The sequence below is a fragment of the Capricornis sumatraensis genome, chromosome 20 (genome assembly GCF_032405125.1).
Source record: "Capricornis sumatraensis isolate serow.1 chromosome 20, serow.2, whole genome shotgun sequence".
NCBI classification, from domain to species: domain Eukaryota; kingdom Metazoa; phylum Chordata; class Mammalia; order Artiodactyla; family Bovidae; genus Capricornis; species Capricornis sumatraensis.
Genome location: NC_091088.1, coordinates 51,210,225 through 51,222,014, shown reverse-complemented (window position 1 = coordinate 51,222,014; position 11,790 = coordinate 51,210,225).

Below are 11,790 nucleotides of genomic sequence, written 5' to 3'. Positions count from 1 at the left end.
GGTGGTACATATCTGTGAATATACTAAAAATTACTATTTTTTGTTGTTTTAATTTTATTGAAGTATATTTGATTTACCATGTGTTAGTTTCAGGTGTATACCACAATGATTCAGATATATCTATACGTGGATATATATAGATACATATTTTCAGATTATTCTCCCTGATAGGTTATTGCAAAATACTGAGTATATTTCCCTGTGTTATCCAATAGGTCCTTGTTGATTATCTATTTTATATATAGTAGTGTGATACTAAAAATTATTGATTTGTACACTTTAAAGATGTGAATTGTCTGACATGTGAATTATACCACAATAAAGCTGTTACAAAAAAAAGAACAAAATGTTGCTCTTTCCTTGAAGGAAGCAGTTCAATGAAATCAACCACCTCCACCTGGTTTATCCCCTTGAGGAATGAAAGTAAAGTGAACGTGTTAGTTGCTCAGTGGTCTCTGACTTTTGCGACCCTATGGACTGTAGCCTGCCAGGCTCCTCTGTCCATAGAATTCTCCAGGCAAGAATGCTGGAGTGGGTGTGCCCTTCTCCAGGGGATCTTCCCAACTCAGGTATTGAACCTAGGTCTCCTGTACTGCAGGCAGATAGATTCTTTACCCTCTGAGCCACCAGGGAACGAATGGTGCCATATAAGGGTTCACTGCTGGTCTCTGCTGCTGGCAGATGGAGCACTTGTCAGTGGTGGCAGCCAGACTAGCCTTGGTAAGGGGAAGTTCTTGTTGCTGAGCCTGTGTACAGCCTCCATTGCTGCCATATTGGCCTCCCACGAGCTGATGTAGATCCATACTTCTGGACATCTCTCCTTCCAGTCAAATGGACCACCAGATGCAACGCTCAAATTTCTGTCCTCTGGGAAAATTTCCCTTTAACCCTGTCCTTCAGGGGTGTCCCAGAATGGGGCTATATAGCTGCCCACTTTGGGGTGGTCCTTGCACGCCCAGCAGCACTGTATGTAAACCAGGTCTGAGCTTTTTTCTTCTTCTGTCAGCTGATCACAGGGAACGCCCCATGAGCCATCAATGTCTTGAGAAACAGAAGACAATGAATCAGACATCTGAGCAACTTCCTCATGCAAATTACTTGTGCCTCCAGGACCTGCTAGAGCCCAGCCTTGTATAAACCACTTCCACGGAGTGTTGCTGCGCACACCCAGCGTTATGGCTTGTTGGATCAGACAGCACACAGATAATGACGAATAGCTCAGATTATAGGGCATCTTGGCACCTGTGATCAAGCATTCAGTCTCTACTAAAGCCCAGTAGAAAGCGTAAAACTCTCAAAAGTAGAGTAATTAGGACTTCCCTGGGGGTACAGTGGCTAGTAATCCGCCTGCCAATGCAGGGGAAGTGACAGTATTAGTCGCTCAGTTGTGTCAGACACTATGCGACCCCATGGGCTGTAGCCCACCTGGTTCCTCTGTCCGTGGATTGCTCCAGGCAAGAATAATGGAGCACATAGCCATTTCCTTCTCCAGGGGACATGGGTTCCATTCCTGGCCCAGGAAGATCCCACATGCCTCAGAGCAGCTAAGCTCTCTTGGTGCAACCACTGAAGCTCATGTGCATAGAGCCAGTGCTCCCACCACAAGAGAAGCCACACTTGAAAAGCCTGTGTACCACAAGGAAGAGTACCCCTGCTTGACACGACTAGAGAAAGCCTGTGTGCAGCAATGAAGACCCAGTGCAACCAAAAGTAAATAATTTTTTTTTAAGTAGAGTGGTTTTTTTCAGTGAATGACATGACTTCCTTCCAAATCTTCAAGGTCTACACTGTGACTCTGCAGGTGGAGGCTGCCAAAGTCTCCATCAGCATCCCTATTTTCCACCAACACATCAAACACCATCATACCAGCCTGAATCTGTGGCTGAGCTTTCTCCTGTTCTGCATGCACGCATGCATGTTCAGTCGCTCAGTCGTGTCCAACTCTTTGCCACCTTAAGGACTGTAGCCTGCAAGCCTCCTCTGTCCATGGGATTTTCCAGGTGAGAATACTGGAGCGGGTTGCCATTTCCTTCTATAGGGGACCTTTCTGACTCAGGGATCGAGCCCACATCTCCTGTGGCTCCTGCACTGGAGTGGATTATTTACCACTGAGCCACCAGGGATGCCCTCTCGTGTTTGGGATCCCACTCAAAACTGAGCTTTTCAGGTCGCTCGGTAAATGAATCACACAACAAGTGAGATATCTGTTGACTCCAAAATCCGAAGGGGCTCCCGGGGTCTTTGCCTCTTTCTGAGTGTGAGGAGGGGCCAGGAGCAGCAACTCTTCCTTCTGCTCCAACATGCCTCAAATCACTGGATCCTAAGAACTGTCACTCAAGTGACAGACCCCTGAATTTTTGTGGGTGGGATTGGTTTCCCACCTCCAGCATGTGAATGTCTTTCAAAAGTGTCTAAAGAGCTGGCTACTTCTTGTTCGTCAGATCCAATCATCATAATATCATCAGTGTAACAGATCAGCATGAAATCTTGTGGAAAAGGAAGAGAAAGTGAGTCCAGAGCATATTATGCTACAGAACTGGGGCATCCTTGCGGGGGGACAGTGAAGGTGGATTGCTGCTTTTGACAACTGAAAAACAAGCTGCTTCTTTCTTTACTTCCTTGACCAACAGGTGTAAATTAAAAAGCATTTTCCAGATCGATAACTGCATACGAGATTCCAGGAGACGTGCTGATGGTTCCAGCAACATAACTCCCTTCCAGAACAGCAGCTGCAACTGGTTGTTGTTGTTGCGCAGCTGCCCAGTCACGTCCGACTCTTGAGACCCCATGGGCTGCAGCACACCAGGCCTCCCTCTCCTTCACCATCTCCCGGAGTTTGCCCGAGTTCATGTCCATTACATCGGTGATACTGTCCAGCCACCTCACCTTCTGATGCCCTCTTCTTCTGCCCTTGATCTCTCCCAGCATCAGAAACTTTTCCAGTGAGTCGTCTGTTCGCATCAGATGACCAAAATACTGGAGCTTCAGCTTCAGCATCAGCCCTCCCAGCAAATATTCAGGGTTGATCTCCCTTAAGATTGATTGGTTTGATCTCCTTGCTGTCCAGCGGGCTTTCAGGAGTCTTCTTCAGCACCATAGTTTGAAGGCATTAAATCTTTGACATTCTGCCTTCTTTATGGTCCAGCTCTCACAACCATATGTGACCGCTGGGAAGACCATAGCCTTGGCTATATGGACCTTTGTCAGCAGGATAATGTCTCTGCTTTTCAACAGTCTGACTAGGTTTGTTATCACTTTCCTGCCAAGAAGCAATCATCTTCTGATTTCATGGCTGCAGTCACTGTCCACAGTGATTTTGGAGTCCAAGAAGAGGAAATCTGTCACGACTTCCGCCTTTTCCCCTTTTATTTGCCATGTAGTAATGGGGCTGGATGCCATGATCTTAGTTTTCTTAATCTTTAGTCTTAAGCCGGTTCTTTCACTCTCCTTCACCCTCATCAAGAGGCTCTTTAGTTCCTGGATGGCTCTAGCAACGAAACTCCCTCTGCAACAGAAGCTGCAATTGGTTAAGTCTCTGATAATTCACAGCCATTCTTTAATGACCCATTTACCTTCTTCACTGGCCAGATAGGCAAGTTGAATGGGGATGTGATAGGAATCACTACCCTTGTATCCTTAAGGTCTTCAGTGGTGGTGCCATTCTCTGCAATCCCTCCAACAATGTGGTATTGTCTTTGGTTTAGTGTTTTTATAGGTACAGAGAGTTCCAGTGGCTCCTACCTGGCTTTTTCTATGATAAAATCCCTCATCCATGGGTCAGGGAATCAATGTTGGGATTCTTCTAGTTGCTCCAGATGTCTATTTCAATGATGCATTTCAGCATTGAAGAAATATCTAGAAGGTGGATTCAGGAACCAGTTAGGCCTTCTGTGAGAAGTCTGTGCCCCCAGATTCCACTAATCATCTGACCAGAGCAATGCTTTGGGATCCTAGGAATTAGAGTCAGTAATTACTGTGTCCAGTAATCCTTAGAAAGTTTGATTATTTGCTTTTGCACACAGCTCCTCTGGTAGCTCAGATGGTAAAGAATCTGCCTGCAATGCAGGAGACCTGGGTTCAATCCCTGGGTTGGGAAGACCCTGGAGAAAGGAAAGGCTACCCACTCCAGTATTCTTGCCTAGAGAATCCCATGGACAGAGGAACCTGGAGGGCTATAGTCCATGGGGTCGCAAGGAGTTGAACGTGACTAAACGATTAACACTATTGCACAAGCTCCTGGTGAATAGACACAGGTCTCTTTGGAGAAGACTGGAAGGAAGGTTAACAGCATACATTTTTGGCAGTGTAACAGGGCCCTTCTTCAAGGAGTCACCTCTCCTTTGATCAAGGGCTCAAGTGTGGGGAGTGATTAAGGGTTTGTGACTCTCTGTTTTGACCATTCAGGTTAGGCTTCTGTTCACCAAACCCAGAACTCCTCCACTTAGTCAGATCAAGCAAGACTTAACTTAGTAGGTTCCCCACTTATTTCATGTCTACAGGTACTGCTGTGATAAGCTAGTGAATGCTGAAGACCTCTTTCAGTCACACTGTGCTCCTTACTGTTTTGGCTTCACTATTCACTATGGTAACCATGCCCATCTTATCTTTGGCATATAACTGCCACCAGGATCCATGCTACCTCTGGGTTCTAGTATGTCTATTGCTTTGAGAGATCCCACTTAATCATAGCTATTTCCACTAGAATTTCTCTCTGACCTACAAAGAAGCACCACCCCAGAGCTCCTCAAGGATGTTCAGACTCTCCATCATGAATTTATTTCTGACAGCTATAGTGAAAGTTGCATCCCCTTGACTCTCCAGATGCGTGTGGGTACACAAGTCTTAAATGACAAAGCCACTTAACATTTCAATCTGCCTAAGCCTGTGTGGTTTTCCTCCCAGTTTTATTGAGGTGAGTGCCTGCGTGCTAAGTTACTTCAATTGTGTCAGACTATTTCTGATTCTATGGACCTATGTAGACCACTAGGCTCCTCTGTCCATGGAATTTTCCAGGTAAGAATACTGGAGTGGTTGCCACTTCCTACTTCAAGGGATATTTGTGATCCAGGGATCACACTCACCTTACGTCTCTTGCATCTCTGCCATTGGCAGGCAGATTCTTTACCACCTCCGCCACCTGGGAAGCCCTTTTATTGAGGTATGAAAGTGAAAGTGAAGCCGCTCAGTTGTGTCCGACTCTTTGTGACCCCAGGGACTGTAGCCTACCAGGCTCCTCTGTCCATGGGATTTTCCAGGCAAGAGTACTGGGATGGGTTGCCATTTCCTTCTCCAGAGAATCTTCCCGACCCAGGGATCAAATCCGGGTCTCCCAAGTTGCAGGCAGATGCTTTACCATCTGAGCCACCAGGGAAGCCCTTATTGAGGTATAACTAACAAATAAAAACAGTCTACGATTAAAGTGTATAATATGGTGTTTTGATAGATACGTATACAAAATGTGAAATAATTAGCAAAATCAAGCTAATTAGCATTTCCATCATCTTACATCAGTCACTGCAGTTCAGTCACTCAGTCCTGTCCGACTCTTTGTGATCCTATGGACTGCAGCACGCCAGGCTTCCCTGTCTATCACCAACTCCCAGAGCTTGCTCAGATTCATGTCCTTCGAGTCGGTGATGCCATCCAACCATCTCATCCTCTGTTGTCTCCTTCTCCTCCTGCCTTTAATCTTGCCCAGCATCACCTCATATAGTCACCCTTTTTTTTTCCTCTGTGGATGAGAACACTAAAGATATATTCTGTTAGCAAATTTCAGTATTACTCTAATAAACACAGTATCGTTAACTATAATCACCACACGGTATACTAGACTTCCAGAATTTATTCCTCTTTTATAACTTGACCAACACCCTTTGACCAACACCTCCCCGTTTCTCTCACTCTTCAATTCCTGGCAACCACCACCCCACTCTCTGCTTGACTTTTCTAGATTCCACTTAGAAGTCATATCATGCAGTATTTGTCTCTTTGTGTCTGGCTTCTTTTATTAGCATAGTGTCCTCCAGGTCCTAAGCCTTGGGATATCATCCCCCACAGCAGGGGTCAGCAAACTGCCGTCCAGGGGCCACCTCTAGCCCACAGTCTTTGTATGGCCTGCAGGCTAAAAGGGGTTATTACATTTTTAATTGAAATTAAAATCAAACAAATAATATTTTGTGCCATTTCAAAAAATGATACCAACTGCAAGTTGCAGTGTTCATAAATCATATTGGAACACAGCCATGGTTATCCATTTACAGGTCATCTTTGGCTGCTTTCCAGCTATGACAGGAGAATTTGAATAGTCACAACTGACACTGGCCTGTGAAACCTAAAACATGTTCTATCTGGCCTTTGACAGAAGAAGTTTGCCAACTCATGCTCTGCGGGGTACCAAGGAACTTCTGACATTTCCACCCAGGATAGGCCATCTTTGGGAACATACACCAAGCCAACTGTCAGAGCAATTCCCAGCCCCTCAACCTTAACCTCTGAATGCAGAATCTCTGCTTAGCGGACCAATGTCAATACATTTGGCCTGAGCCACTTTGTAATCCTTCCACCTTGACACACCTCTCTTAAGACCCATTTCCATACGTATGTTCCAGTTTTCTCTTGATATAGATTGGCAAACAGAAATTGGAGATTGTTTTGGTATTTTATCACACCTCCACATGGGTCATATTTTGATCTCATCCTTTGGGTTCTGTTGAGACTCGAGTCTACTTATAGGTGTTGGGAGCAAGAAAAGGGAGTAGGTTCTGAGTAGGATTATCAGGGTCTTACCATGAAATTGCCTTGTGGAGACCAGTACAATAGGGCGTAAGCTGCTGCTTTTGGGTAAAGAAGATGGCAGCATTAAGGGGTTGGATGTACCCAGCCTGATTAGAATCTTCTCATACATCCTAATCCCAATTTTCAGGATCCTAGCGCTTCCCAGGTGGCTCAGCGGTAAAGAATCTGCCTGCAGTGTGGGAGACCGAGTTCGATCCCTGGGTCGGGAAGGTCCCCTGGAGAAGGGAATGGCAGTGCACTCCAGTATTCTTGCCTGGAGAGTCCCATGGACAGAGGAGCCTGCAGGCTACAGTCCACGGGGTCGCGAAGAATCAGACACAACCGAGGGACTAGCACTTTCACTTTTCAGTCTTTCCCGAGCAATGTCCTAACTGTAGCAAGAAAGACCCCATGAGGTTGGAAGTTCAATTTGTGTTATAATTCGGTCACCCACAGCATCAGACTTTAAACTTGGTCTTCGGAACTCTTCCTGTGACAACGAGAAAGAAGTTTCTTTTGATGCAAACTGTGGAAGCTTCCAAGTCCCTTATACAGGTCTTGACTAGGAATTTAAAGCTCTGAGCTCATCATTTCTTTTCCCCCATGTTTTCCAGCACAGTTAGAAGCAATCAACCAATCCAGCACGCTCCCTCGTTTTACTGAAATGGTCTATGGAAGCAAATGTGGAGTCACCCAGAACCTTGTTTCCTGTAGAAACTGATACAGGAAAGCACAAGTATTGATCTGAGTAACTGCTCTGCCACTTCATGCCACGGACTTCAGTGGCCAATTTTCCGCTGGAATCAGGGTCATTAACAACTTCAAATCTGATTAGATCAGAGATCCAATTTCAGAAAAACCCAAAACTTATCCTTAAGGGCCTGTTCTTCTGGAACCACTTGTAGATCCAATTCTATATCAGCAAAGCAAAACCGCTGATACATACACACACGCGCATGCGCGCATGCACCCCCCCCATACACACACACACACACACACACACACACACACACACAAGATTTGTTATAGGGATTTCACCTTCCCCCCTTGTGGGAACTGAGCAAGCTGTCTCTGCAAGGCTGCTGTGTTTGGTGCTGGAACTTGAAATTCTTGGTGTAGGATGGGCAGATAGATATAAAGTCAGGGAGAGCGAGAACAATCTGAAATCCACAAGGGTGGACGGAACGCCGTCATTCTTTATTTTTCAAATTTATCAAAGTATAGTTGATATACAAAGTTGTGTTAATTTCTGCTAACAACAAAGTGGCTCAGTAAAAATATATATATATTTACACACACACATATATTCTTTTTCATATTCTTTTCCATTATAGTTTATCACAAGTTATTGAATACAGTTTCCTGTGCTACACAGTAGGACTTTATTATTTATCCAGTCTAAACACCTGTTTATCCTGTCTAAACACCTGCACCTGTTAATCCCAAACTCTCGGTCTTTCCTTATCCCACCTCCCTCCCCTTTGGCAACCATGAGTCTGTTCTCTACGTCTGTGAGTCTTTTCTGTTTTGTAGATGTATTTATTTGTGTCCTATTTCAGATTTCACACAGAAGTGATATCTTATGGTGTCTTTGTCTTTCTGACTCACTTAAGTCAGTGTGATAATCTCTAGTCCATCCATGTTGCTGCAAATGACTGTTTCATGCTTTGCTTATGGCTGAGTAGCATTCCATTTATATATATGTACATACATGTACATATATATATATACACATACATACACACACACACACAGCCTCTTTATCCATTCTTTTGCCGATGGGCATGTAGGTTGCTTCCATGTCCTGGCTATAGGAAATAGTGCTGCTATGAACATAAGAGTGCGTGCATCTTTTTGAATAACCGTTTTATCCAGATATACGCCCGGGAGTGGGATTGCTAGATCATATGGCAGCTCTATTTTTAGTTTTTTGAGGAAACTAAATACTGTTCTCCATAGTGGTTGCACCAATTTACATTTCCACCAATAGGGTAGGAAGTTAATCGCATCATTCTTGTCACCTCTGACCTGGGTGGTGCGCATGGGCGGCAGAGCCAGGGCCCCTGATCACAGGGCTAAACAGACACCAGGCCCAGGAGTTGGATCTGGGAGGAACAGGAGCCCTCACAGGCCCTTTTGCTGCCTGACATCAAAGAGATGAATGGGCAGGTCAGTGACAACCAGTTTGAGCTACAAAACAGCTGTTGCCCTCATCTCCACCCAGCAGCCCTCCCAGGACGTCTCTCGTGGCCCACGCTCACCAGAAGCACACAGGGAAGGGGAGGACTCTGGAATATGTAGGTTAACCTTGCCAAGTGGACACGTCACAAAGCCACTCAGAGAGTTTTTGAAATCTTGCTTAATCTCCCACCAGCAGAAGCCAGAGTTCAGTCACTCACCAGCCTCTTCAGAGGCAGCACCCCTGCCTGAAGCAAGCATTTGGAGGACGCTCCTGGTGCCCAAGAAAAGCACAGTCTAGTCTCACATGAGCAGAGTAGATCTCTTCCAGTTACTGTGACTTGGCCTTACTTCTCCCAGAACCCGAAGCTCATCAGTACTGTACTCAGGAGCCTGGCTGTGTGACAAGAACGACTGCATTAGCTCTTGGCAAGAAACCTCGCCCCTGATGTCAGAGTAGAGGGTGAGGCTTCAGCTCAGATACTACACAGCAGAAAGAGGTGTCGGGCCAGAAGGGGTGCAGGCAGCAGATAACAGCTTTTAGGGGAGCCCTGGGGCACTAGTGGAGAGGTTTCTGGGTGTCTTTTCCAAGTCTGAGACCCAGTGCTGCTGTCTCCCAGAGGTTTCAGCAGACGCCAGTCTTAGGAATTGCCTTCTCTCTCTTTTTGCTGTGTTTTGTTTGATGTGGACAATTTTTAAAGTCTATTGAATTTGTTACAATGTTGCTTCTGTTGTTTATGTTCTGGTTTTTGTTTGTGGGTTGGTTTTGTTGGGCTGTGAGGCATGCAGGATCCTAGTTCCCTGAAGGATCAAACTTGAACCTCCCAAACTGGAAGGTGAAGCCTTAATTGCTGGACGGCCAGCAAAGTCCCCCTCTCTTTTTATATTTGAATTAAAATTGCTTGAGTTCCCATCCCTCAACTTGTTGAGAATGAGAAGCTCAAACTCCTTCTCACCATCTCCACAAATTCCTCCAGGCTATCGTTTTCCTTGATGGTATTCAGGGTGCTGTAGACTCAGCTGAAAGACCACATTTCCCAGTTTCTTTCTGCTGATGGAAGTGGCCAATCGGAAATAAGTATTAATGGAAGCCTTTGGGTGGGGATCCTGAAAAGACTCTTTTAAAGGAGCTGATTCATCTAGCGGTGAGTGGGCAGATCAGTGACAACCAGTGTGAGCCCCAAAACAGCTGTTGCTCTAATCTCCACCCTGCAATTCTCCCAGTAGAACATCTCTCATGGCCCACCTTAACCAGAAGCTCATGGGGAATGGGAGGATTCTGGAAATATGGGTTAACCTGTCCAAGTGGTTAACCCCAATTATTTCTTTCCCTCTTGCTTTTTTTCCCTGGAATATGGTGTGATGGCTGAGGCTCCTGCAGTCATTTTGTGATCTTGAGGATTAGAGCCACATTCTAAGGATGACAGAGCAGTAAATCAATAGGAGCCTGGTTCCTCAAGACATCAAGGAACCCCTTCCCCAGCCTTGGACTACGTGCTTCAGAGTTCTGTTATGTGAGACAGAAATAAATTACCTTGTTTACATCACTGATGTTTCTGGCTTATGTCTCTTGCAACAGTTTCTGTTTTCAGAATTCTTGCCATGTGAGATAATAAACTTCCTGTGCAGCAAGCTATATTACTGTTCAACAATACCCAGTTCCCTCCCTATAAGAAGGTTGTAGTTTCTTGCTCTCTCGACCGCCTCTATAGTCTTGTGATTTGTTTTGGCCAAGAAATCTGAGCAAAAATGATGAGTATCTCTTCCTGGCAGAAGCTACAAGAACCAGTATGTATTTCCTCTTGTCCTCTTTTCTTTCTGTCAATGATAAGTAGGAATATTTCTATAATAGCTTCTCCATCAGTTTAGGTCACATTATAGCTATTGGCTGACCCATGATGGACATGCAATGTAAGTGAGAAAAAGAATCTTCATTGTTGAAAGTCACTGAGATTTTGAGATTATTTATTACTGTCAAATTTAAGGAATAAATGGGCTGGCTTGATACAAGGGATTAGGAGCTGACAAGTTCTTTGAAAAGGGTGGTGGAAAAGAAAAGAAAAGGCTAGTGGAGTGGGTTCTAGGCTAAGACTTTGCAAATGATTCTCAGAACATAACTGTAATGAGAAACTCATTTCTCCTTCTTGCATTTTCCTTTATTCTCACGCTACCGCCACACTTCTGATACCAAGTGTGGGTTATTTTCCCCCCTCACCAAGCAATTGTGTGTCACCAGCTAGGTGTCCTACAGTTCAATTCAACTCTGACATTAGCCAGAATTAATGTTGACACCACAGGTTAAGGGCTTCAGATGCCAGTCCCTAGCAGGTCCCCAGGTTACCCACAATGTGTGTCCAACTTAGTTACTAACTGGAGGTTCCCATGACTCCCCCAAACCTTGGATTCAGTTGTTTCCAGAACAGTTTATGGAACTCCAGGAAACATTTACTTTGACCGGTTTATTATATAATAAAGAATGTGATAAAGGATACAGATGAAGACGTGCATAAGGGAAGATCTGGAAGGGTCCTGAGCACACAGAAGCCTCTGTCCCCTTGGAATTTGGGTGCATCACCCTCCTGCTATGTTTTGATGAGTTGAAAGTTCTCTGAACCCTGTACTTTTGGGCTATTTATAGAGGTTTCTTCATCATGTAGGCATAATCAACCATTAACTCAATTTCTAAGCCTCTCTCTCCTGCCCATGAGATAAGGAGTGGGACTGAAATTTCTAAGCTTCTAACCATGGCTTGATCTTTCTGGTGACCAACCCCCACCCAAGAGCCCACCAGGCATAGCTTCATTAGAACAAAAGACACTACTATCACTTAGGAAATTC